This window comes from Corvus kubaryi, unplaced genomic scaffold (assembly GCF_017639235.1).
Source record: "Corvus kubaryi isolate FWS band 111438036 unplaced genomic scaffold, C.kubaryi_AGA036_p1.0 37382, whole genome shotgun sequence".
NCBI lineage: Eukaryota > Metazoa > Chordata > Aves > Passeriformes > Corvidae > Corvus > Corvus kubaryi.
Genome location: NW_024581124.1, coordinates 508,777 through 536,712, shown reverse-complemented (window position 1 = coordinate 536,712; position 27,936 = coordinate 508,777). Strand labels below are relative to the sequence as shown.

Here is a 27,936-nt window from a genome sequence, read left to right as displayed (position 1 = left end):
AGAAATAGATTTGGAAAGAAGGAAAGAACTGAATCCTATGTTCTGCTTCTGATTAAGTTTTGTGAATTGTCTTAATTTAAAAAATAAATAAAATAAAATAATCTGAATGTTCTTATTGACACTAAAACAAAGAGTACTCCCCTGAAAGACAGAGAGTGTAGGTTTTGTAGCTGTAGTGCTCTCCTAAAACAATGCCTCAAATCCGTCGCAGCCCGGCTCCCTCCTCTCCCTGCCTGTCTGAAAGCACATTTTAATTGTTTGATAAAGCAAAATGACCTTTTAAATTTTGTTCCAAAAAGAGGTTAAAATACAAACCCACAGAATTTTGGAGATGACCATGTCCTAGGGATTTTAGAAACGCATTTTATTTTGTCAATATTTTGGTTTTGAGTGTACGTACAAAAGCTTGTAGAATGTTGAAAGGATGAAATTCCTGAAATTATCTAATAATGAAGAAGGTTCATTCTATTAAAAATCTTGTTTGTTACTAAAAAACATAGGATTTCCTATAAAGAAATCGTCCTGGAAAACTTCCTATTGCAAATTCTGGACAAGGTAGAAATAAGTGTTGCACATTAGTATGAATTAATATAAAATGTTTGGGCAGTTTGCTGTAATAAAATAATTAAATAAAATTAGCAAGCATTTGAACTAGGATTTAAATAAGAACTTTGAACTAGGATTTTTACACAAAACTATATATTAAAACCTGCTCTTTAAATCTGATAGTATTAGATACAAAAATAATTTTAAATACTCTTCATGGGTTTTTTTCCATGTACTGCTCCACTTAAATTATCTCATTCAAAATAGTGCACTTTTGAACCACTAAACTCATTCTTAAGTTAGTGTTACACTGATAAACTAATTTCAAACAAATGTTATTCAGTGCCAACACACAATTTCAACAAGAAGAAGAATTACAACAACAAATACCAAATAAACTATTTGACTGCTAGAGCCTCTGTGAAATCTGAGAAAGGTGGATTTCTCAAACAATTATTATAGGAACTTCGGGTTGTTTGTTCATTTGGAGCTTTTTTCTGTTTGATGCAGACCTTTTACTGATGAAACACTTTTGAGTTGGGTTTTGGTTTTAAATTTTAGATTAAAATGAAGCTTCAAGGCACAGCTATGAATTTTCTTTTAAATGATGACTCAAAATTACTTGCTTTCTAAGGAGAGAACATAACTATTTGCTTTTATACCCATGCCAAACCTCTGCAGTATTTCTTTGAGCTAACCTTTATCCCCTTTCTGGACTTGTATTGGTCTCTGCTAGAAAGCAAGTCAGCTGTAATTACTTACAGGTGAGTTATTCCATCCTAATGAAATAGCTCTATGAAAACGATGTTATTGAATTGAAATGTAGATGGCAGAAACACATTGATTTATTTTGCATGGATTTTTTAATGCTTAACAATCGCTCCCTCTCTCCTCAACGCTAAAGAAATTAAGATCCAGCAGAGAGAGAAGTGAACATGAAGTTCACTTGTAACTTAGACTGGTATCATTTTTGCACAGTTTGGGGACAGAATGAAAAATAAACTCAGCTTAATAGTTTCCTAAAAAAAAGCCTCAATTTTTGTTTCAAAAAGCCCAGTGCTGGTCACAGCAAGGCACAACACCCTTGCACTCTTACCTTCATCCTGACATTAACTGAAAGATGAATTTGTTTACTCTCTTGTGCTTTTTAAAAAAGTGTGGATAACTCCACCCATAACCCTACAACTTCCCACTCACCCAGTCCTTTTTAACCTTTTAAGCACTGCTTCTGACCCTCCATCCTCCCTGCCACTGGAGCAGGCATTTTCAAGCCACATCCATTTTTATTGACCAGAACCACACTGAAACCTCCAGCTCCTAACTGCAGCCCCCTCTGAAAGTGTCCCCAACAGCTGTAAAAATAGGGGCTCTTTCCACACCAGCCTGACACTGCCCTGCCCTGGGTTGGCAAAAGGAACTAACTGCCCCCTGCATTTGTCTGCAGGGAGGGGTGGCTCCTCCGGGGCTCTTTTTCCCCTCTCTCTCCCCCTATATAGGTGTATGTATATACATATATATATATAATTATTTTTTGTGCGACGGAGGGACAGGATTTTGTTTTGTTTTTACAGCAGCCATCCAGAGCCCTGGGTATTGATTTTCGGGCACATGAAAGGGATTTTTTACAGGCCTTCCCTGTGGAAGGGAGCAGTAGTAAAAGGTGATACCACCCACTCCGAAGGAATGCTGTGCATGCAATTAGGAGCAAGCTCCCAGCCAGGGGGTTAGAATTCAAAGCAAGGGAAAAGCTCCCCACCTCCCACAAACAACAAATCCATTAAAACTACCAAAGCCATCAATACTAATCAATGCATCCAGGGGCCATTAACTGTTTCGTTACTCGGGGCTTTTCTGCCTCACTCCCTCACACTCCTCCTTCCACGGCTCCGTAGTCCCGGGGGCTGCACCCCTGTGCTGAACCCCCCCACTTTTGGCTTGCTGGCGGATGATTTGACCACTTTTCCCCTCGCCCGGAGCCGTCCGGGCACTGCCGGCGCTGCAGCAGCCTCATTAAATACCATTAAGTGCCACTGACTTCAAAGGGCTGGTCAGGAGCGGCGGGAGCGCGGGGCCGGCTCCGGGCGCTGGGGCAGCGGCCCCGGGGCAGCCCCGGCCGCCTCCTCCCCGCGGCCCCGGCGCGCCCGAGCGCGGCTCCCCCGGCCCGGCCCGGCCGGAGAGAGGCAGCGCCCAGGGGTAGCAGCGAAGTGGTTAATCAATACCAGGGCTGCAGGCAGAGGAGGGGCGGGGTGGAAGGGGGATAAAAAATGCAGAAAGGAAGGAAATGGAGGGAGTGAGAATTAGACTCACTATAAAACCTCCTCATTCTGATTTACAAAAGAGGGAGGGGGGAGAGATGGGGGACGAGTAAAGAGGGGGGAGAAGAAAATGTGAGCCGAGGAGCACAATGCCCCTCTTTCCTGTAGCGGGGATGTGTGTCGGGGTTTGGGCTGGAGATGGGTTTAACTACGGGTCCGCAGCCGCGGTGGGATCCGAGAGCGAAAGCATATCAGTGTAAAACCGATGGAATTAAACTGATTTTTGCATTAGCTGCGTCCCTATTTTTTTTTTCCTCCCATCCAATCCCTCATTCATAACTCGCATTTAGCGACTGGTTTTCTCATTGCCGCTCCCCTCCCTCTCGGACACTGTCAAGTCGAGCACAAGAGCCTGCTTTGTAGAGGTTTGATCAGGAGAGAGCTGAGCTCTTTGGGCTGGCTGCATTTCGGTTACATTCAATCAGTTTTGAAGCTATAGATTGGATATGTTTATGGAAACATGTAAGGTATTTTTGGCCATCCGCTAGCTAGGAAATTATTAAGATTATTTATTTTTAGTAAAAGGTATGAGATTTCTCTGCCTTTCTTGTTTTCAATTCTGCAGATAGGAAAATACCCTGAAGAAAATATTGTATTTTTATCACATTAAAACGATTGTTTGGTCTAAAGAAAGATGTGGTTGGCGGGGGTGAGTTTGGGTGCATTTTAAACTTTTAGAAATCGTTTCTGACAGCTTTTAAATTACTAAAATGTTTCGGGGGATGTTTTTTTGTTGTGAATAGTGCTTTTGGTCTTGTTTTGTTTTGTTTGTTTTTTCCCTTAAAAATCCTTTAACAAGTTGCATTTGTTGAAAAACTATAAGAATCTGGGGGAAAATAGAGAAACAATTTGAATTTCAGCAATACCTAAACACATATATCTGGAGAGAGATATGCATATATCTAACAATTTTAAACTGTTTTATTCTCATGTGTCTGAATGAAAGTCCATTCAAAGAAAACTTTTTTTTTTTTTTTTTTTTTTGATAAACTATTTGGGTAAAAATATGGGGATAGTGAAATATCCCATATTTAAGGGGCAAGTTTTAGGATCATTCAAATCAGTGTTTAAATAAAGGGTCCACTTAATTTTTCATGTTAGTGTGTTAAAACAGAAAAGTCAAGGTAGCTGTGCTAAATGAGAAGATAATTACTATTTTAGTTGAGCTCAGAGGAGACTTTGATTTCCAGCCCCTCTGAAGGAGTGGTACTGATTTTTTGAAGCTGAAGCAAACCAAAAGTCCAATCTGTTTAAGTTTAAACATGAATAGTCAATGCTGCCCTGTGAACATTTTATGAATCTATTTGTTCCTGTCTCCCATGGAGTTTTATCAATTAGTTTTGAATCCAACCTTATAGTTTCATCCACAGAAGCAAATGTTTGCAGCTAGGGAGCTGGGAATAAAACACAAAACACAAACCCCAAATCTATCCTTCCTATATGTAGCAATCTTCCACAAGGATGAAGTTTAAAGTTAATTTATAACTGCTTCTGTAAATATCTTCGGAAACTTCTGTGAAATTTTTCTTGCCCTCCTCTTTTCTCTTTGTTTCTGCCTGTCACCCACACCCACAAAGCATATGCATGTTCAAGACCTAATTAAGAAGGGTTTATATGAGTTTGTACATGTGTTTTCACACAGACGGTAACGGTGGAGCGTGTTACTGTGCTGCTCGTGTGGGACTGCATTAACCTTGCAGATGGGGAGAGTATTATGAAAGAAATCGTAATTAATAGCATTAAGAAGCTGATTAAAATAAAAAACGCGTTATTGCAGCAGGGGTCTCATTAAGGAATAGTCATGCCTGTCTGCCACAGATTTAAGAACTTTCAGCCACAAGGCCTTGAACTGAGGCAGCTCCAGTTTAAGCAAACGCAGCGGAGACTCCACCCCCAGTGACATCAGATTGAGTTACACTGCAAAAACACCCCAAGGTCTGGAGAAAAAAAAATCAGCTTTTCTCCCTTTCCTCCTTGATGTTTAAAAATTATAAAAACGCCATTCTTCTCCAGCATTGGACAATTGCAAGGAGCCCTTCTTGAAAGCAAACTAACAGCAGCACAAATGTCTTTCCTCAGCCTTCCTTTCCAAAGGGAGGGGAGAGCACAACTGCACATTTGCAGCAAAACACCACCAAAAAAAATCCAAAGAATTCCCCAGTGTCCCCCAGCCCTGAAACACAAAAATTAAATCAATCAATCCAGCATTACAACAGAGCAATCCTCCTTTCACAGAGCAGGAAGGAGCCCGTGGAAAGGGCTGTGGGGCACAGTGACAAATCTGGGGCTGGGGACCGAGGGTGGGCGATGGGGACCTTTCATTAACTTTATTTGCGATTCAGAGTTAAACTGACAAACCATTTCAGAGTTTGCTGCAAAGTTACACATTTTTCACGTAAACATTCAAGGCAGTCCTTTCTCTAGGATGTGTCATTTCCTGTGTAGCTATAATAATATATTAAGTAAAGGGATAGCAATGAATTTACATATTTACATACGTATAGACGCTGTGCATAGGAAAGATAGCAGGATATTGTGTAGATACAACAGCAGAAATCGGCGGAAAGCATTTTGTTAAAAAGTTTGGGAAATGACCACACTGAAATAAGAAACAGGCTTCAAATATTCTTGGCATTCAAGAGAAGGCTGGCAAGAAAAGATTTACAGAGAAGTGTGTGGGACAGGAAAGGCTCAGTGTTTAAAGATTCGGGGAGGTGGATGTCATGCTCAGGACACAGGTCACCAAAAAGAGCTACAAAACCAACTCAGTTCTTACCTGCTCCCCACGGGCTTTATTTTACTCTAAATCGTGCAATGCTAAACGTGTGGCAAGGCATAAGGAGACTCTCTGGCGACTGATAGCGAGCTGAAGGAATTAACTACAGGGATACAGGGGCTCACCTTTGCACCAGGAAGGACATCTTTCTTTTTGCTGTAAGATATCTACTTTTTTTTTCCCCCTCTTTTTTCCCCCAAGCAGTAAAGTGTCAAACCCACAAAGGAAGCGATATAATTAGTGCTGGTACCTACTACAAACTCGGATCTCTGAAGAGAGACCAGTGCAGCTTTTCAAATGTCTACCATTTTGAAATCAGAAAAACATTTTCTAACAGACAGAAGAATCCCTCTTGAATCCCCCCTGGCCCTTTTGAATTCACGCCCTGCCTTACATCAAACGCTTTTTTGCTGATTAACTGCACAATCAGGTCCCTGCAGATCAGGGGAAGAATGGAGAAGAGAAAAGCAACCTCTTTTCCAGAGAACAATACCATTATTTCAGCTCCATTGGACAGGAATGTGTGATTTCACAGCCCACTGCCCTTCTCTCCCATCTCCAAAAACACTGCCGGAGATCCACTGCTCCAAGTCCCCACCCATTAGTACCCAGATCCAGCATTTACAACTTGGGTTCAATGTTTGTGCGTGGGGGGCTACACACATATATGCATACATATATGGAGAAAATATCCAAATCAGAACCAACTCCCAAGCCCAAGAATAGATACAAAGGAAGTTTAGTTTATTTTTAAAAATAGCTAATATCCTTCTTCTTGTATAATGCAAAATTTTAGTTCACACAGACAGAAGTTATATTTTTGGGCTGGATTTGGTATAAAGGTAGTGAAAAAATGAAAGGAAAGGCTATTTTAAAATTAAAATAATGCAGGAATTTAGAAAGAAATATACTTAGTTTTTTCTTTTTTAATACAGGTAATTTACTAAAATGGCAATAAATACAGTTTATTATATTTATACAGTTTAAGAAAAAAAAAGCCTTCATGCACACAAAAGTGTATGAAAGTTTAGTACTTTCTCACTGCTTAGTTTGTTTGCTGATAAGTTTGTCTCACTGATGTATGGCAACATTTCCATTTTACAAACATCTGTTGAAATCAGTTGTTGAAGAGGTGAGGAACTATGTATTTGGAAGGGGAAGCAACCTCACAGTCATGAGTTTGTTAGTTAACAATATGGCAGAAACCTTTCCAAAAAAGAGACTCACCAAGACCTTTCCCTGTGAGAGAGACTCTCACAGTCAATGACTCTCTCAGTCTTTTTTGATTAATGTTGCAACGATTCCTATGTTTTACAATTTGCAGGGCAAGAGAAATGCTACAGATCTTCCCTCCCTAGCCCTTAAACTTTGATATCCCCTGATTTCAGCTCAACCGCGCATACAAAAGGAAAAGCTCTTGTCATGAAAGTGCACTGAAGTGACCTGGTGTGTTTCAGTCGGTCACAATTAAATCCCCTGCCTGGCTCAGCCCGCGGCTGCGGGAGGAGCGGGAGGGGAGCGTGGCCGTCCAGGGCGCTGCCCGCCGCACCGGGAGGGAGCGGAGCAGCCTCCCCCGCGGGCACGCACCCACCGAGCCCCCCCCGCAAACGCTCCCCACCCACAGCAATAATTACTATTCTAAATTTGACTAATTTAGCAGTTTGTTTGGCCCGAGCAGAGGTTGCTTTTCCTAATTGCGGGAAAGAGGTCCAGCTTTGAAACCGAAATAGACACAAAATAGTTGCAACCTCTCGGGAAGAGCAGATTTCCCGCCCCCCCCCCCCGACCACATCTCTCCGATCCGGGACGCCTGGGGATCAGTTTTGTTCCCCCAACACCAGCACTGCCGAACAAAAGAGAGAAAGAGAGAGAAAATAATATTTGCTCAGGTCCCCCCTCTGTTCGCCTTTGATTTATCTGTTTACAACCGGGACCCCCTCAGTTGAAACAAAAAATCAATGAAAATGTAGTTGGAGAAAAGGCGGGCAAACTACTGAAAAAAAAAAAAATTTGTGAATGGAAGAATGTGTTTGTGCATTCATTGTTAAAATAAAGAGCGTGCCGTGACGTAAGCACCGGGCCGCCAATGGGCGCCGGGGTAATATTTTTAAACATCCTCCCCGGGAGCCAATGGCGGAGGCGGTGGCAAAGACTAGCGCAGGGCCGGGCCAATGGCGGGGGAGGTATGCTAATGAGGAGTTGGTCAGGCAGGAGCTGAATGTCAACTAGTCAAAGATGGAGGCTGGAGCGGGGAGGCCATGAGGTTGGTACCGGAGGATTTGCCCACGTTCGGATCGATCAGGGACCCGCGCCGAGGCGCGCCCGGGGCGGCGGCGGCGGGAGGCGGGCGGGGGGTTGCGGAGCCGCGCCGCTCTCGCCGCCTCTTTTGCGCCTCTTTTGGCAACTTTCCCCCCCGCGGCGCGGGGACCCGTCCGTCGTCCCTCTCGCCGCCAGGTACCGCGCGGGGCCCGGGGCCCGCCGGCCCTGCCGCCGCCCGCGGCCGCATCCGCCCGCCCGGGCGGAAATGGCGGGAGCGCGGGCCCGGGGGGGCGCGGGGTGCCGGGGGGCGCGGCGCTGACAATGGCCCGCGGGGCGAGCGGCGGCGGGACGGGGGCCGAGCGGCGCCCCCCGCCCTTGGCTGCGAGGGCGCGGGGCGGGGGGACCCGGCGGGGACCGTGGGGCCAGGCGGGGGAGGGGGAGCCGCTTGACGGCGGCGCCCCTCGCCCACCTCCCATGCGGAGGCTCCCCGGCGGGGCCGTGCGCTTCCCAGAGAGGTTTCCGCGCGGAGCGAGCAGTGCGGGAGCCCTTTCCTCCCGCATTGTAAGTGTGGCGATTCCCCGAGTGAAGTTTGGCTGGTCGGTTTGCGTTCTGGCGTGCGATCGATATGAGGTGCTGAAAGCAGCGGGCGGCCGGAGCCGCCGAGGGCGGCAGCGGGGTTGGGGATAAAACTTGCGAGCGGCAGGAGTGGGGAATGGGCGCCTGTTCCCGCCGGGAGCGGAGCGGGGACGGCACGGAGCGCATCGCCCGTGCTTCGAGCAGCGCCGGGAGAGAGACGAGTGCCGGCGGGCTGGGCTGGAAATCTCTAGATAGTGGCGAGCTTTTTTTTCCCCCCTTCCTTCTCTCAAACATTTCACCTATGCAAACACTCCTGAGAAACTGACTGGGATCCCACGAATGAAATTCTTGTCGCCGGAGCCGAGCTCTGCCTCCCCACCCCCAGCCCGCGCCGAGGGCTGTTTCACGGGAGGGTTCGCGGTTGCTGCCCGCTCTCATTGTGCCACAGCGCTCCTCCTGCAAAATACTATTGCCATTTTTAAACGTAGCAAAACTGCTGTCTCTCTAGATACCACGTAGAATTGCTTTGCTAAAAGATCCCGGTTTAGAAGCTCGCGCTTTTTTTTTTTTTTTTTTTTTTTTTTTTGCTAAAACCCCCAAAGAGCGAGGCAATAAGTCACATGCTATCTCCAGCCAGTATTTATATTGGCTTAATATTTAAATCTCGTAAAAGTAATGCTTTGCTTAAATAGTCCAGAGTTTTTGCAATAAACCAGGGTGCGCAGCCCAAAGTGTTTCTTTGGCATTCTTGCACTTTGCCCCAATTCCACTCCGTTTCCCTCCAGTGTGTGGTCTTTGAGTTGTGTAAGGAAAGCTCGTACCCTCGAACACAGACCTGGGGCTCTGGAATTAAGAAAACTTCCTAAGGTTTAACGCACATTCTTTTAGTTTTCCTTTTCTTTCCTTCTTTCTCTCTCTTTCTTTTTTCCTTTTTTTTTTTAAACATCTCCAAACCAGCCTAGATTTCTGGATTAGGGGTAAATTATTGTTAAGAAAAAAAAAATAAAAAAGAAGGAGGAAAAATTAAAATGAAGTGAGAAAACAAAAATGATACAATTTAAGATTCTAATTGGGTTGGGATGTTTCCAAATCAATTGGCTTTTTGTTAATACCACTATGATAAAGTGACAACTAGAATTCATGTAGTGCATTTTCTCACTCAGCCCAAACCCCCCCCAGAACCGAATCAGTTTAATTCATTTTAGCACTTGGTACGATTCTTACTTGTCTATACAATTCATGGAAAGTTGTTTTCAAGTTTGGATTTCTTTGCATAGAATTTCTTTGCATTGTTTGAAATAAAAGAATTTTATAATTTCTCAAGTGATTCTTATTTAACAAATAGTTACATTTTCCAGCTTTAAGTTTGAAATTGTCTAGAGAAACAAATGGTAAACAGTTTGAGCCTAAAGACTAACAAGTTGACTTTTAAATGTTACTTATTGCTAGAATTATTTCAAATGTCTGATTTGTAATGATTAACTGATGTTTTTTCCTTACTACCCATATATTCTTTTTGAAAAGGGAAAAATTACAATAGTAATGTTTTCATGAAGCAAGCAGGTGATTTTTAAAGACCTCTCACTGGTGGATGGCAGTTGTTTTGAAAGCTTGTTTAGATGCCTCTAAAATAGCAAGACTTCCTTAGCAATTGGAAGTGAATAATTTAAGGTACTAGAAGCATGTATGTAATAAATACCAATTATTTTAACAGCTGATTCAGATGAAAGCAAGAGAAAGGCTATTAACTCATCCTCCATTGTGTCTTTAAGACTTAGTTCACTACACTTACTTTTGTAAAATACTAGGGTGCTGAAATGCAAACAGGACAATCCCAGTTCCGGTATTTGCTTTCACATGCTCTAATGCAGTACATTTACTATTGATAAGGAAAAAAAAGTCCCTAAAGCAAGCTCATCTAAATTCTTGCTGAAGTTAATTGAAGAAGCAGTTGTGAAATATTAAAATCTAATTTTAAAGAATGACATTGATTCAATGTGGTTGTTGAAGAAACTCCTTTTTTTTTAATGTAACAAATCTGTTTTAGACTAAAACATGCACAGAAGCCATCACTTGGAGAAGTTTCTAACTGATTTATCATTTATTTTGGAAAGTCTCTGAAGTATGCTGTTGTCCAGAGCCCTTTTTCTGTTGTACTACTGGCAATTATGATGAGCAGTGCAATATTAAAAGGGCATTGGCTGGCAGAAACATGACCCCCTTTAGCAGCCCACCCTCTTCAGAGTGGGCAAACAACCCTAAAATAGATGCCTCCTCCAGTGTATTTATGCACGTGTGTGAAATAAGGTTTTATACATGTGGGAGTGGTTTTAAATAAGGAGTGAGATTCTGGGTTATACATTCTTATGTGTCTGTCTATAGAAATGGGTTGGAATAATTTAAACACATCCTATTTCAGACGTAAGCTCCAAACATTTCTGGGAGCTTTCAAGGTGTCCCATTACCTGCTTTGTTTACCAATAGCTTGTGAGTAATTAATTACTAATTTCTACACTCTTCCATAGAATATCTACACTGAAATTTTTGATGATTTCTTTATACTTTCTCCCCTTAGAGAAATTTTATCCTATGTATTTAAGGTGGTCCCTATTAATGTCTATATAGGGATTTAATGCTGTTGATTTGTTTCTAAGAATCTGTGGTGTTTATGCTGTAATTTTTGAGTGGTCACACACACAGATACGTGTGAGATTGGAGCACAGGCACTAGGTATTTTTGTACACAGGTCTCATCATTTCTGTAACATTTTCCATAGCAAATCAAAGCACTGTGTATTTATACCATTCTATATATACACCACACCCCCCAGGCTTTTTCATCTGTACTGGTCAACCATGATAAAATCACAGCACAATTAAGAAAACTTCTGAAGGCACAGGAAAGGGTTGGCACTTTCTGTGATTTATTTAAATTGTCTAGTTCAGATTCATTGACTGACCAATTTGGGTTTTATGGAAACACATACGTTTGGGGATGCTGAATTATGCCCCCTCTTGTTTTATTCTCCATTACTGTAGAAAAATATTTTGTTGTATAAAACCTTTATAACGTACCGTGCCTAGATATACTGGGCATGTAGCAGAAGACTGGAATGGTTTGTTTAACAAGCCATACTAACAGTGGTCTTTTTCTATCCCTCTCCCCTTTTTTCCTCTCTTTCTGTCATTTTTTAAACTAACTTTTTGTTGTTTTCTTTTTTTTTTCTTTTACTTTGTCTAATTACGATTGCAAATAAACTTTGTCATGCAGAGTTTTATTGGGGCTAAACATAAAAACGTTATTGTGGTTAACACTGTAGTGTAACAGTCCCTTACAAAAGGATGCAGGGACAGCTGTGCAGAACGTGACAGTGGCTGCTGGTATCGCTGGCTCTGACAATGTTGCACTACTGTCTGCACAAATAAAGCAGTGCAATAATATTGTCAAAGCATTTGGTTCCAGTCCTAATACATCCTTTATGATCAGTTACTGTTGCACACCCAGCCCCTGACATTATGGCATTCTGTAGTTATTTAATGCATTTTAGTAGGGAACCAGCCCCCTACTCTGATTTCTTCCCTCCACCACAAAGGCTCAAATGAGCATTAAAATACCAAGATCATGTAGAAATTGCTTTAAAAAAAATCCCTACCCTTGTGTTTGTTTGTTTATTTTGTGTTTGGGTTGAGTGGTCTGTATGGAAGTTCCTTGGGTTTTGTTCCCCGTTTTGACTGCTTCAGTGTACAAAATGGATTGCCCTTTCTGCCACTAGCTTGGGTTTGTGTGTCCAAGTTGTAAAATAAAAAGCTGGCCTATTCACATTTTAAAGCCCTCTTGTCCTCCTTCAGAGCAATCACCACCTTTAAAAATATCGTGACCAGCTTTGAATATTTTCTTCCTTTGCTCTAAAAATTAGGGGTTTATGAACGTAAGGGTGTTACTGTTGTATATAGAATTCAGTGACTTGAATATATACACGTGTATTTACAGACAATTTAATTTTTGCTTCCTATTGATGTATTTTTCAAGTTCCATCGTATTTCACTTTTAGAGAAATTACTGTTAAGATTAAAGGAATATTGGTACCTTCATTTTCATTTAAAAAAAAATAGTGCAAGATACCTAAACAATAATCAATAGGATTTGAAAGACAATCTGTCCCTGCCCTTCCCAACAGCAACGTGGAGCGAGGCTGAGAGATGCAAGGATGATGTAGGCCTAGGAACAGGAACACTGCATTCAGAATTGATCTTTAAATAACAATATGTTGGTGACTGTCACTCGTGGTGTAGTTGGAGGCAGATGTGGTATTTTCGCTTGCAGCTGCTAAGAAAGGGGTTTGGAGGGCTGGGGGATGGGACCTTCCTCTCTCTCTCTCTCTCTTTTTTTTTCCTGAAGCCTTGAGCTGTTACCTTGGGAGCAAAGGGTGGGGGTGGGGAGAGCCGTCATATTGGAAATCAAATCTAGGTAAACGAGTGCTTTCAGATTGCACAGCACATCCCAAGCCAGGCCAGGATGTGCTGGTGAGTTAGCCATGGGGAGGCAGAAAATGGAGGACCACATCCTAAGGGGGGGAGCGTGTCCCATTTTAGAGGGTCGAGGAGAAGCTGAATCCTCAATAACTCACTCCAGTTCTCCAATGAACGAGGGAGCAGACAAAAGACACCTTTTCAGCCCTTCTGTTTCTGGGGTGAGCTGAAGGCTGTGTCCCTTTCATGCCCAGAACAGAAGGCTAAGCCTCCATGCCTGAACCGGAGGGGCACGGTGCTGGTGGCCCATGCGGTGCACACCCAGGCCTCAGTGGAGGTAACCCGAGCCGGCATGGCTCCCTTTCTCTGGAGATTTTCTTTTCATCCATCTCTGCATTGTAGCATGGTTGCTATTTTTGTGTGTGCTAAGGAACGGAGAGGCCTATTTAGCTTTGGGACTTTCCCCTCTTCTTCCTTCTAATTCTTGGTTAATGAAGAGGTAGGAGAGAGTGAAATCTCTAAGGGCTTTGCTAGGGGGGTGTCTTCCCCCCATGCCATCAATAGAAGCACAAGAGTGACCAGGATGGGAGTGCGAAGGGCCTTTTGGTGCCCCTGGCCAAGGAGGAAGGGAAGAAGGGTGGACCAGCGAGGAGCTGGAAGCCACCGTGGAGGAGGGCAATGCTTTGTTCTCTGTGTGTGTGTGCGCTCGTGGAGCCCATCAGCAAGTGGAAATAAGTGCTAGTGAAAGCCTTGGTGGGGCTGATGCTGGGCTGTAAGATGGCCTCAGACATGTGAGCTTGCCTTGTTTGGAGGTGGAGAAATCACAGGGGGAATAGATGCATGGTTGTTTTTCTGTATGAACTTATGTCTTTAAAAATAATATGGTCATTACACTTCAAAACCTCCCCTGGGTGTGGGGGGAATTTGAGGCCTGTGATACAGGGAAAGGCCTGTGTGATGACAAGGACCATATCCCATTCGCAGAGGGAGAGGGACAACTTTCTGAGGGCTCCTGGCTCTGGCTGGGGCAATGGAGCCCGCAAACGCCCTTTGCTGAGCGCCAGCTCTCTGGAAGGCAGGCCCCAGGGGTGTGGGGGCAGAGGACGAGGTTCCCTGCAGATTTGGGCCTGGGATGGAGGTTACACATTCCAAACCCTCCCTTCCCCACTTTTTCTTTTTTTTTTTTTAACCCTGCCTGGCTGAGGAATGTAACAGCGAAAAAAAAAAAAAAAGCACTGGAGGAAAGAAAAAAAAAAAAAAGAGAGGGGGGATTCGGAAGCAAAGGCCCCTTCAGGAGTCTGTATTTGTGCAAGGGAAACCATTTGCATGTGTGTGGAGATGCCAGAGTTTGTCTCCAGTTGGGTCGGAGGGGGAGGGCGCGGGAGGAATGCGGGGAATCAGGTCGGGCTGCGGGGGGAAGGGCTCCGGCAGAGCCTCCATCCTGTTGTTGCATAAACTTGTTAAAAGAACCCCTCCTCTGTGGAGGCAGCACACATAGGGTATTAGTGTGGTGGAGGAGGCCAGACCTGCGCCCTGGCTACACAACCAATTGGAGCGGAAAGTGAAATCAGATGGTTTAAGTTTTCAGAGGGATTTTTTTTTTTTTCAGGGGGACTTTTTGAGTCATTGCATTGAGTGCTAGATCTGTGTTAAGGTCGCTCCTGCTCTGGCCGCTCTTGGGTGGTTTGGGGAAGAGAGGAGGCCGGGCGGGGGCAGGAGGTGCCGCTTCCCCTCGTGCCGTGCCACTGGCCCCGGCTGCGGAGACTCGGGCTTGGGGCCCCGGGGAGAAACCACACCCTGACCCTGCAGGCATGGGCGGGTTGGGGGCAGCCGGGTGTGTGGTGAGTGGAGTCTGGCCCTTGCCGTGGGGGAAAGAGTTATTTGGGGGACCTCAGGATCAGCCCCACATGTTCTGTTCCCCAAGCCAAGGCCTTTCACTTGCCCTGTACATGCAGGGCCAGCGGTGGGATCGGCACTTCCAGGGTGATAGTATTTAGCCCTATTTTCCTCCTGCATTTAGTACCATAAGTCGTCTTTTTTTTTTTTTTTTTTTTTTTTTTTTTTTTTTTTTTTTTTTTTTTCCATCAGACAGCAGAGCGCTGGTAAACACCATGCAGAAAAGCTGTATTGTGGGGTTACAAAGTCTGGGCTGTTTAAGGAGCTCTGTCATTCCTTTTAATGGAGCTCACTGACGCAGATCTGGGTTCTGCCAGCCGAGGAAATATTGCTGCTGAGAAAAGGGTTATTGAAACCCACAAACTAAATATTATAAGCAAGAATCAAATGGCAGGACATTCTGGAGTGTAATCCCTCCTGATTTCAGGAGAAGGGGAACATATTGGTAAGTGTCTGTGGGTGACAGAATCCCTGAGCTTGGTGGGTGAAACACACTTGGGAAGGTGATGTTTTCAGAGAGGATTATCAACCCTTACTCTCTGGAGTCTCACACCTGGACAAGTTGACTCTTGCATGGAAGCAAGAATCCCCTTTTTCTCTGGACAGATTTGTACAAACTTGCTAGATAGACTTAAGGAGCCAGGACTGGAATGCTAAGAATTTTCTCTCTCTTAAAAAAAAAAAAAAAAAAAAAAAAAAAGAATTAAAAAGGCAACACTTCCCAGTTTTAAAACAATGATAAAATTATTAAATAGGATGGAAAACTCTAAATCAACTTTCAGCCTACAGCTGTTTCCAAAGTGTTTGCTTTGACCTTTGGTAATAGTGTCAATTCCGCTGCAGAAAATATTGTAGACTATAGAAGGTATTTAATTGCAAGATGGCTTTTAAATGGTCTCCTTTCGTCTGGCTAGAGGACTCGCTGCTGTGACTGGTAAAACAAGGCTGGACTGTGCCGTTCTATGTTTTGTGAGATTGTAACTGAGATGAAAATTTAAAAAAACCGCTTGCCCTGAGTGGCATCTTTAACCACAAGAGAAACAAACAAGCAAAATAGCAACAAAGGGAAGGAGAAATGGCTCCCTAAGCTAAACCAGGGAAGGCAAGGTCTGATCTCATGAAGAGCACAGGCCTCTCAGCTTCAGAGACTCAGCTCACTACTTTATTTATCCCAAGGCTTCATCGTGAGGACACTTCAGTCTATTTGTCTCCTAACACCAGAAAAAGGGGACTTAAACACATAGCAAAGGCTCCACTACTGTGGATTCCCTCACACGCACTGCCAAAAAAAAGAGCTTCCATTATTGAGCAGCATATAAAGTGTTATTTCCATACTAGTCTGGGTGACATTTCCATTTAGTTTCTATAACTGTGATTAAAGGCAAGAGAGGTTTCTAAACATATCTAGAGATGCTGAGCCTCACAGTGTATAAATAGCATGCATTTCATAATCTCGTGTTTAAACGTTTATTTTAAAATAACCCCCATATACATTCCAGAGTCTCCCTGCTATAGGACATAGTGCAACCCAGGCTTTGCATATCATTTGCAAACTAGGTGGAATACTATTGGAATACTACTGGAGGCTGATTCAGTCTTTATTTTTCCTGTTTTGTTAAAAAAAACCAAACAAAAACCAACCAACCAAAAAAGGCAATGTGTGGGGAGGCCTGTGCCAATATACCACTTAGAGATAAGGACGTTTTTGAGACACATCTAGGCTCTCAGCACAGATCCAGAAACATAAAGTAACTTAATTGCCTTTGCTTGGAACTTGTGGCTGATGTTTCTAATTACATCCCTTACCCTCCCCTGCCAGTTGTAGCTTCTGCAACTACTGAAGTATTTAAGTTGTAAGGAAGTCGTCAAATTGTGCTTTCCCCCACACTCTCCATGCATCAGTAACATCACTTCATGTGCAGATTGTGTGTTTCCACTGTAAACTTGCCAGTGGGTTTGCCTCTTGGGCCACTGGAGAAGTTAAATTGTGTGTATTATGTCTAAGTCTTGTTTGAGATAACATCGAGGCTGAAGAGTGGAAAAGACATGGTAAACAATAAACAAAATAGACTGGACGAGAATAGATGGAAAGGTAAGGCTGAGCCTAGCTGCATCATTTTTTATGTTCTCAGTCCAACTGGATGTCTAGGTTGCAGGGATTGTTGAGAAGCAGTGGCAGGATTAAACCTGAGGTTTTACCAAGGTAACGAGAATATAGAAGTTTGATAAAACTCAATTCTGAGCTGCTTTCAGCAATCTCTGTGAATATAGCCTTTTAATTTGAGTGAGCAAAGATTTAATATAAATAAATAATGCAGAAAAAAGATCCCTGCTTTCTTCCACAAGCATCACAAAGGATGGGAAGAAGGAGGGATTGGGACAGATTAGAGATTTTTTTTATTGGGCATTAGGAAAAAACCAAACACTGAATGGAGCTTGCCCAGTTCCTTTTTCTTTGGCAAGTCAGGCAGCATCAAAGAGGATGCAGGGCTGCCTCACACCAGCATGCCAAAAGCCAGGGACCTCTAATGGCAAAGACCAGATCAATGTGGCATGGATAAATTAGCCAGGAATCCATGAATTAGGGGATTGTCCCTTCATTACACTCCTATTTAATGCACTGGAAAGCAGAGTGAGAAAAGAGAAGCTTAATGTGTCAAAATCATGACCTGCTTTGGGATGGCCTGGGAATGAAATTTCCTTCCCCTTCCTCTGGACTCTCAAGTGTTCCTACGTGACAAATGCGCTGGGGCAGGTTAATTGGGAGCCAGAGTGCAGAGGAAGAGTCTAGTTGGCAAAGCAGCCCTGAAGCTGGAGGTGTCTCAGCCCTTCCCTGGGAATAATTTCTGTGGCTGTTAGTGTGTTCAACACTAAGCCAGCCCCAGCTGAAGATTGTGCCTTCCAGCCTTGGACAGAAAAGGTGCTGGGGAGGGGGAAGAGAAGAAAAAGCCAAACAAAACAAGCTAGGGCAAAACACTCGTGCGTCTCCAAACACTGTTTAACCTGTGTGCATAAATGTGAAGTTAGTGCTGGAGAGCCAGCCCTGGAGATCCTGTTTTGCTTTCTAATTTTTGGTGTGTACTTAATCCCGTGATTTCCAATGAAGGGAGGGATATTTAAAACACTGGGCTCTCCAAGTAGGACAGTCCTGGAAAGGAAGTTCTCTGAGGGCTTGATGCCTGTTACTAAGAGGCTCAAAATACATCTATCAGTTAATCAAATAAATAGCACTTCCCAGCCTCTGACAGCTAGGCAGCTAATTGACTGAGGCTATTAATAAAGGAGAGAATTTTACACAGAAGAAAGTGAGAACTGGGGATGGAGGTATAGAAACTTGGAAAAAATCCATACTGGAGTTAAATGTGTCCTGGGAGAAAGGTGTAGCGCCCATGCATGGATTCTGTGGGTCAGAGATTTACTCTATTCCTGCATCCCCACTCTCCCAGGAGCACATAGTGCTGTGATCCATAGGGGCAGTGCACTGCTTTCTAACTTTTTACCCCTTCCCCATTTGCAGGCATGGAATGAAGCTCCCTCCAGTCACCTGCTGCAAGACACATTATCCAGCTTCCTAACCTTAAGGATGAGACCCTATCAATATTGCCTCTGCTTTTGTGATCAGGGTAGTAGTGCAATATTGCTTATAGGGTCTTTTCTTTTGAGGGTTATTCTTCATGGAGAGAAGAAAGCCACAGCAGGAAAAAATAATCCCATGTGCCCACCAAGTTAAGGGAAAAGTTGTGAAATGCTGAGCGTTATTAGATAAGCTAGTAATTGTACAGAGATGTTATTTGTGTCAAATAATCGTGCTATTCTGGTGACTCAGGTTGTGAGTAATGGGCATATTTTTGATGCTATCACACAGGATTCAAAACGGCCTCGCGTTTAAAACACAAGCAATGATTGAAACCAGAGAAACCCATCATGGCTCTTTTTTAAAATGGTATGAGTTCTGAGACGTTTGAAGGGTGTCTATATTACATACTGATGTAAACACCCACCAAAGGATGGGAGGAGATACATAGCAGTACTTGCTGCTTCTGTGCCTGATCCTACCCCGAAAACCAGTGTGGTACGAAGCAAAGCACAGCACAAAGGGGCCGAGGCTCTAATCCCAATAACCTCCGCGAAACAAAGCTCATGCCTCTGCCCGACGAGCGCGGCCCGCCGGGCTCCTCGACCGTGCCCCGCACCCGCGGCTGTTCCAGGGTCGGGCGGCGCAGCGGGGCCGGGCGCTGCCTCCGGCCCTTCCCGAGAGCTGCTCTCTGAGGTACGTGGGAACGGAGCAGGGATGGGGGTGTTAAATCTCCTCTCCGCTTTGTGAGGATCAGCTGGGGGCTGACAGCAGCCGGGATGGCCGAGTGGGTGGCCCTGCCTTCCATTTCAGGTGGTCCCCGCGGTCCCTTTCGGGACCTCAGGGGCCCAGGGAAAGGGGTGGTGGGAGGGGACTGAGGGCCGGATCAGGGCGCGGCGGAGCAGCCGCTGCCGCGGGGTTTTCCGTGCCGGTCCTCGGGCGCCGCGGGGCCGCTGCCGCGCGTCTCCCCGGGGCGGCCGGGCTCGCCTCGCCGGCCCGGCGGGGTGCGGGGCAGGGCCCGGAGCCATACGACGGGGGCCGTGCCCGCTGCCTCTCCGTTGTACCGCTGCCGCTGCCCTCGGTTTAACCCCCCCCGCCCCCCCCCCCCCCCCCGAGCTGCCCCCCAGCATCATTCTAATGGGAGGCGGCCAGCTCGGGGACAAAGCCAGGATCTTTCCACCCCACTCGGGCTCTCCCTCCGTGCCCCCAGCCCGGCAGCCGCCGCAGCTGCTCTGCCAGCGCTGGGACCACCGGCCGGGCTGCCCCTCTTTCCCTGTTGCACTACTGTCACGGTCGCAGCGAGCAGTGCAATAATGAAAGGGCGTCAGTGCGCCGGGGAGCGGCGAGAGCCGGGGACGAGCCGGTGACAGCGTGCGGGGACGGGATGTCCCGCCGCCCCCCGAGAGCCACCTTAACGGGGCGGAGGGGATACACACGACACTGATGGACGGACTTTGGTTGTGCAACTTTCTTTGTTTAAACACGCAGCGGCGGAGAGCGTGCGCGCAGGGGCAGGGCAAGGTGAGCGCCTCCGCGCACCGCTTGCCCCGGGTCCGCCGCCGCTCCCCGCCCCGCCGGCCCCGGCCGGAGCCTGGCGCAGCCCCTCTGCTGTACCCGGCCAACACCAAATAAATAAAGTGAGCCCTGAGTCCCCTGTCCCTGCTTTTTATTCCTGGGGGTTTTCTTGCAGGTCAGCAGCCCCTCCTGCCTCTCTGGCAGCCCCTCGCAGATAAAAATCCCCTCGACGAGTTTTTGCCCTGCGATCCGGTGTGCTGCTCACCCGTTTGGTCTTGTGGGGAGAAGCCGAAAATGCGAATAGGAAACGAGCCTGAAAAACTCGAGTCGTGCCCTAGTGCTGGGTTCAGCCATGGGGGAGCACGGGTAGAGAAGTGAGTGTGGGGCGGGAGGGGAAGGGTTTGCAATAATGGAGATGAGAACAGTGCTTTGCATCTGGGAGCTGTGCTGTGAAGGCCAGGAAATAGCCCTTTGATTATTAGTGGCCATGGTGAAATGGATACTTCTATAAAAGAGGGCTGGGGAGGCGTATTTCCTTTAGCAAAGGACCTTTCCGCTCTGGCCTTTTGAACCTGTGCTTCTCCCTGGCACTATTTCTGCTTCATCATGACTTTTTGCAGAGGAAGGTGAGTGCAGAAAGCAGGCTGGCTGTCGGAGAGGGATGCAATCTAATCCTGATGAAAAGGCTTTTACAGTCTATGCTTCATTTCCTATTTTGAGTTCTCTCTATCTTCCATCCCTCACATGCACAAGCAGATACAAAAGCTGAATCCTTCCCTGCAGTCTTTCTCCCAGGGAAAAGTCAGCCCCCTCCCCAGCTTCACCTTCAGGCTTTGCGCACACAAAATGGCTGCAGCAGCCTGTGGGTGGGCATGGAGAGCTCAGGAAGCTGCTTTTCTTTTTCCCACCCTGCCTGCCCAGGAAGCCCTTCTGCTTTTATTTTCTGTGGCATTTTGCTCTTGCATAGCTCTGTGCAAATCCAAGGGGGTCTCCAATGTGTAATCTATGCATGGAATGGGAGCTGGGGAGGGAAATGGCCAGTTTGCATGAGAAGGGGACCTGTCGGGCCCCAGTGTTTATTTTTTTGCTGACCTTCTGGGGATATGGTCAGTGAGAGCTGTGACAGCTGCTGGAAGCGGCAGGGGCTTTGAAGACTGTGAAGGTTGTGACCTCGAGGCCCCTTTCCTCTCTCTGTCCCAGGAGCTGCTGAGTCAATCAGGGAAAAGGGGAGGTGAAATGGGGGCTGCTCTTTAGCCATTTTTCAATCGGTGAATGAAACAGGAAAGGACAAATGCAAGAAGAAAAAAGAGCGATTACTTCCACTTTGGTGCATTACTGAGAAGGGGGAATCTCTCTGGCAAAAGATTATAGCAATAATGGGAAACCACTGTGCTCCTAAGATCCAACACCTTGAATAAAGGATTTAACTGGGCAAGGAGCTGATGGCAGATCAATAACAGTAAATTAGGGGGAAAGCCTACAAACTCCTTTAAATTAGGGGGGAAGCCTACAAACTCCTTTTGGTTCAAAGCAAGAGGAAATCCACCTCTCGTTTTCACCAGATATCAGCTCTAGATAGAGCAGCAGCAACGTTCCCAGTTGGCCCAATAGCTCCCACCATCTCCTTGACCCTACACTAACACATCTTCATCTTTGCTGAGCTCAGCTGAACCCTGTGGCTGAGATTGCAGAGGCCGCTGCGAACGGCTACACTACACATGCCAAAATAAAGAGTCAAAGTACATTGTGTGGGGCTGTATCCTTGATGTGCATGTGCTTTCAAATGGCACAAGCTCCCCTGGCAATAGACACCCCTGGGCAGCCCACGAGAGGGCTCTCACTCAGCCCCAGATCCCTCTCTTAAGCTCAGTGAGAGGGGTTTAAGTCTTTTTCAATTTCTGGATAACATGATCCTACAGATCTTTCCTTTTAAAATAGTAATCAGAACAGCAAACAGAGCACCCGACTTCGGCTGACCAATACACAACAGAGGCAAAGAAAGCAAACAGCAGGCTTTTCACTTAGTTTACACAGGGGGCACTTAAATACTGTATTGGTTACATAATACCATTTGGGGGTTGGGGTTTTACACATTCTTCCACTAAATATATCTGTGAGATTTGTTTTAAAGTGATCAACATAAATCCAGCCACAGCTTTGAGGCTATGATTAGACCTAATACCACTGGTAGCTCATAGCATATTTACTAAAAACCAAGGCACAATAGAATTTTTTCCCTAGACCTGCTGATCATCACTGCGCTCGCTCCACTGCAGCAGAGGGTGTACATTGCCTCTAGAAGGGCTGCCATAGACAGCCGCTTCCCTGCAGGAAGCACAAGCTGCTGGGTTTTAGGGCTATATCCTGCCACTGCTCCACATCCAGTCCTCAGAATTCATCTCAGCACAGACTGGATAGGACATGTTCTGGCCATTACAACAAACTAAGTGCTAAGAAAGAGGATGAAACACATTAAAAAAAAAATCTAAATCCTAGCTGCAGCTGATCAGGAAAAAGGTATACACTGTTAACTCCTTGAGAGCCCTGTTCAGATGGGGTACCTGAAAGTACATTCCCTTCCTGGAAAGCCCTCCAATAAACATCCTGTTTCCATCCAAAGGGTGTAGCAGGTGGCCAAACTGCTCCACTGGAGGCTTGACAATGGCATTATCTATCCAGCTTTTCAGCTGAAGCCTGGCTAAATCTGTACACAACTTCTGAGACTCCAGCTAAACCCTTCCTGGGAATGGAAAGCTTCCCCAGGCAAAGCCTGGATCTAGCAGCCCTGCATTCTTGCAAAGGACACATCCCTCTGCTCAGAAGTGAACAGATGGGGAGAAAAGTCTCAAAGCATCAGAGCTTTAAAACAGTGCTCTTCTCTTTAGTGTATTGTCACCAGAAGCTCCATGGGCAGGGATCTCTGCCATAAGGAACTAGCAGAACAGCGGGTGGGTGGCTAATTGAGAATGGAAGTTCCTTAGGGCAAACCAAAATAGTCTTTGTGGCACTGCATGAAACTAGGTACGGTGCCTGGGCTCAGCATCAGACACCGACTGTGAAACTCCTGCTTACTCACTTCACCTGGGAGGTAGGTGAGCCTTTCACACATCTTGAGACACAGAGAGTAATCAGATGACAGGGATAAGCCACTGTCATGGTGCAAACTCGAATGTATGTATCATTTTGCAAGAATGTAATAAGTCAAATGTTTTAAAGAATCACCCTGCTACTACTTCAACAAATAGCAGAGCCCTGCCTTCCTCAAACACTGATATGCTAAGAAGTAACACCTTTGCCAGGAGTTGCTACATCTTTGTGAGCATTTTGCCCAATTAAAATCTATAGCGATTTACAAAAGTACAAAAGCCACTATCACACAGTGCTAGAAACAAACTGGCTTGTTCCACCACTGTGAATTCCCATCGTATCTCAGAACAAGTTTGGGGTGATGGCCATCTGGGTTTACACAGCCCTCCAGCACAAAATTCTGTTACTTGGTTTTCTATTCACAGCAGATACACCTTTAACACATCTCTAAATTATTTTGAAAAATTCAAACAAAAGGGAGGCTATGCTCTGAGAGGAGAAAATTAAAACCTTCCTGTTCTGAAGGAAAAGGGGCTGTCTCACCAGCCCTAGAGAAGTATGGAGGTCACCTTCACACGCAAGATGTTTCAGACACCAAGAACGAGCAAAGCTAAGGATTTCTCGCTGCCTATCCCCAAACACAAAGTGATTCACTTAGGACATTTATAGCAGTGTTTGGAACAAGTGAAAGGGTAGTTTTGGTGTTCCCCGGTTGAATCTCTGTCTGAATTCTCTGATCAGATCCCTTCTTCCCCTTGTTTCCCTGTTCATGCGCAGACAACCTTACTGAAAGGTAAACTTTTACAGGAAGACAACATAACAAACTAACAACCACCAATCTCCTCCCCCGAAATCTCACACATACACAAAAAAAAAAAAAAAAAAAAAAAGAAAAAAAGAAAAAATAGTTTTCCACTTGCACCCTTTATTACGGGAGCCGGTGGGGTAAGGGGTCTTCTTTAAATCCTGGACTAGCTGAATGAATGGCTCTTGGCACCACAGCGGGTGGGGTAAAGCCCCAGCCTGCCTCTCCTCCCCTCTCCGGCGGCGGAGCGGCTCCCCGGACCGGGGGAGGCTCGCCCGGGCTCCGCTCCGCCCCCGCTACCTCGACGGCGCGGCGAGCACCCGTGCGGCCGCCGAGCGGCACGGGCAGCCTCAGCCGCGCTACCGCCGGCAGGAAGAAAGGGTTTCGGTGCCGGGGACTCATTTTCGGTGCTCAGGAAAGGCCAGTGCACCGCAGTCGGCTGAGCCCGACAGCTGCTGCCGGGTGAAACCGGCTCCCGCAAACGGATTGTTTGGGGGTTCCGAGGGTCTCTGGCTCGTGGCTCTTGAGAGGACGCCGCTGACAGTCGGTACCGCCGCTTTGCTCTCAGGCTCTGACCAAAAGGAAAGCTTAAAGACTGAGGATCTTCCCCCTCGGTGACACAGGGATGCAGAGGGCGGCCCCCCTTCCGTCGGGGAAGGTGTGCTTGAAGCCACTGCCTTCCCCTCCGTGAAAGGCTGAGGCAAAAAGTCACGTCCGCCAGTCCCAGCAGAGACGGGGAGGACAGGCTTAGGGGGGGAGGGTCAAAGGGGACACCGGCTAAAACCACTTCTCGACATATACATCTCGAAATTTTTTATTAACTTGGGGGCACACAGTAACATAGATTTGGGCGGAGGGGAGACACGTCAGGAGTAAGTATTGCTCAGGCTATTCAGTCACACATTTCCGATTATCTCTGCCCAAAATCCAAGAACATCCTTCCCTGGCTGTTCTCTATTCAATTTAAACCCACCGATGCACATAAATACCCCGGAGACCAGCCTGGAGAGAGCTCGCTGCTGATCCGACCGTGCCGTCGAGAAAGCTGCTCCCGGGCCCCCCGGGAGGCTGGGGGGTGACCCCGCTGCTGCACTGCGTTTCATCGCATTTCCCGCAAAGAAGCGAGTGAGAGTCTCCCACCTACAGCCGGTCAGTCCCGGCGGTGGAAAGCACAGAGCAGAGAAGGGCTGCCAGGCGTGAGGAACCCCTGTCACCCCGCAGTTTCGAGCAGGGGCTACAGCACCCCGGGCCAAAGAGGCATTGGCTCCCGGCAGGACACCCAGCCTCCCTCACTCGGGCGGTAGCGGCCGTGCCCAGGCTCCCACCCGCCCCCGGTCACCCCGCAGCCCCTGGACAGCCGGACGCAGAAGCCCCTGCCCTCGAGGGACAGGGTGGCCGCCGCCATTTTAACCTGCTCCGAGCAGGCCCACAGCAGAGAGGCAGCGGGTGATCTTCCGCGGGGCTGCGGAAGAAGGATATTGGGGAGGGCAAGGATTCACCTGGGCAGCCCTGGGCACGTCACCCAGTCTTCCTGCTGGCTTCTTGGACACCTGCCCCGGTACCCAGAGCACTGCTCACAGACAAGGCAACGAAAACCTATAATATTCTCTTCCAGATGGGACGAAGAAGTACCGACACGTTTTTGGGGTCACTCAGTTCTGCAGCTACAAACTGTGTGCCGCTCATCAGTCCCAGCCCAGTACCTTAAGCATAGCTCTACCTATTCATTCCAAAAGATCCCTGGACTTTAGTTAACACTTTATGCAGATTGAATTTTATTTTAGATTAGGTATTAAGGAATTCTTTCCATATAAACCATAGTGTCTCAGACTGAACAACAATCATTTTTCCTTCGGTTTCTTAAGGCATCAGATATAAAAAAATATGATCTAGTGTCAAGGTGGTTTTCTGACAAGAACGATCTAGACTGGGCAAGTTTCCTATGCAGAAGAGCACAGAAAGCAGATTGGAAAGAAAAGCCACATTCAGCATTATTATTATTTTCCCTTCAAAGCACCTTTTAATGTAACATCCCACTCAGCACCAGCCTTCCCAGGGTCGCCCCACGCAGCATCTCCCCCTCGGTGGGGCCAGTGCCCTGGCACGCAGCCGGCGCAACCTCCGCTGCCGGAGCTCCGCCTCGGGGTACCAACCAGGAGCGTGCTATGGGCAGAGCAGCAGCTGCCCTGGTGGCAGGTTAGTGCTGAGGATGCTGAACCACCCTCCCCTGGCCAGCTCCCATTGTACATCCACTCCACGCCTGCGCCCTGCCCCACGCAGCCCCCGCCCCTGCCCTGCTGAGGACCGCCGAGCTCGGAAACCCTCCTTCTCCGTCACTGACACGCATATTCACTTTGTTCTGATGCTCCCCACATTCGGGACCCCACCTCCCCGTCCCGGCAGAACAAGCGCTGCGGGGCTCACTCGCTCCCTGGCTCGGCTTTCGGGTGTCGCTGGGCAAGAAGCCGGAAAAAGCTATGTCATATTTCCAGTCCTGGGAGGGTTCTCAGGCTTTTCTCCGCTACCCAACCCCTGCTCTCCCGGAGGACGGTGTCTCTTCAACTCCAGCTGCCGCCTCCAAAAATCACAAGTACCCCTACCTTTTTGAGTAGGGAGGAGGGAAGTTGTACCCTCCCAACTGAGAATTTACCCCTTAAAGAGCGAATCTATTCCCGCCGGTCGGATCGCCCCTCCCCGCCCCTTGCCGAGCAGCATCCCTCCTGTCCTCCGGCGCCCGGCTTTAGCCCTGGGAATGGCAGTTTTCCTACGGGGCATTACGAAGCACTTTTTCCCCCAGAGCCGAGACCGAGGAGCTCCGAGGCTGCTGGGACTTCTTAAGCAAGATTTCAGTTAATTGCTTACAATAAACAGCGCCCATAGAGAGAGACAAATATTTTAACATTTTAAACTATTTTGCCCTGGAGACTGAAGTCTCTAAGCTCGACTGAGAGCCAGTCTCACCGTAGGTTTGTATTGCTGAGGAAACGCAGCACAATATAAACGTGTTTTGCTGTGCAGCTTTATAGAAAATTGCCTGCAGCTCGACAGTAATCATCTGCACATCCTCACCCAGTGAAGGCAGAGGTAATGCGTTCAAAAGTATAATATTTGCAAGAGAGAGCAGATGGTGCTCCCTTGGGTGCAATTTCAGGAGAAGCCTTGCATTCTGCACTTCTCGAGGTCTGTTTTACCCGCACAGGTTTAATGCTATAAGAGCTCTGTTTTTTTTTTTTTCCTTTGGCAACTGAGTCACAAGCACACCCAACGCTAGCCCAGAGTAGGATGTTGCTGGCACGAGTCATGACCCTTCCCATTTTGAACAAGTGGGGAGGATACAAGCGGAGTAGACAGGTGATTAAACACGTGCCTATGCAATTATTTTACCACATCACCTTCCGTGTGCTCACCGAAACCAGCTACCGAGCTAGATGGGTTTGTACTAGGATGGGAACTGCTGGGGATGCATTAAGGCGTGTTTGTCTCACAGTGTCAGCAGCCGGACAGGGCTGGAAGCCCTCCCACAAGCTGTATGAGAGCACGGTTAGAACAACCCTAAGCACGAAGGCCTCCGGGCGTCCTTGATGGGGGACAAGCACTCAGGGCGTCCGTGAGCCTCTCGACTCCCTCTCCCGGGCAGGTACTGACTGAGTCGCTGCTGTGTTTTCTCGGCACAAGGAGGCACAACGATTCTGTTTTGCAGCCTTTCGGGCTCTTGAGCTACTGGGCTTTAAACCTGCCGCCTGGCCAGAGGAAGTCGGGTGAAGGCAGCGGAGGAATCGCCCTCTCCGCCGGCCCATCGGACACAGACGCTGCCCAACGCAGCCCCGTCCCTGGGCGTCGGCCCTGCGGCCAAGCACCGCCGCGCCCAGCCGGCGAGAAGCTCGCCCATGGGAGACGTGCGCGCCCAGGACTCCCGCCGGGGGCCGGGCTCTGCCCGCAGCCGGGGGCTCCGGCGGGGCCGGCGCACGCCGTGGGACCTCCCCGCTCCCTCCACGCCCCGCTGCGACGGGCGAGGCTGAATAAAGAGACGCCGGTCGTGCCCGGCAGACAGGAGAGGAGAGGGGTGGGGGCAGAGTGAGCCGTGAGAACAGTTTCTCTACGACAATGAGGGTCTCCTA

General features: G+C 47.2%; 1 long non-coding RNA gene across 2 annotated transcripts; it reads left to right on the top strand.

Annotated features, from left to right (window-relative positions):
* Nucleotides 1–7,836: 7,836 nt before the first annotated feature.
* LOC121667889 lies at nucleotides 7,837–20,059 on the top strand. 2 transcript variants are annotated; one of them, XR_006017183.1, is made up of 3 exons: nucleotides 7,837–7,900; nucleotides 15,030–15,282; nucleotides 18,355–20,059. It is a non-coding gene; the product is annotated as an uncharacterized LOC121667889 (long non-coding RNA). The 2 variants fall into 2 exon arrangements; XR_006017182.1 differs by lacking the exon at nucleotides 7,837–7,900 and having other exon boundaries at nucleotides 8,308–15,282.
* Nucleotides 20,060–27,936: the final 7,877 nt, after the last annotated feature.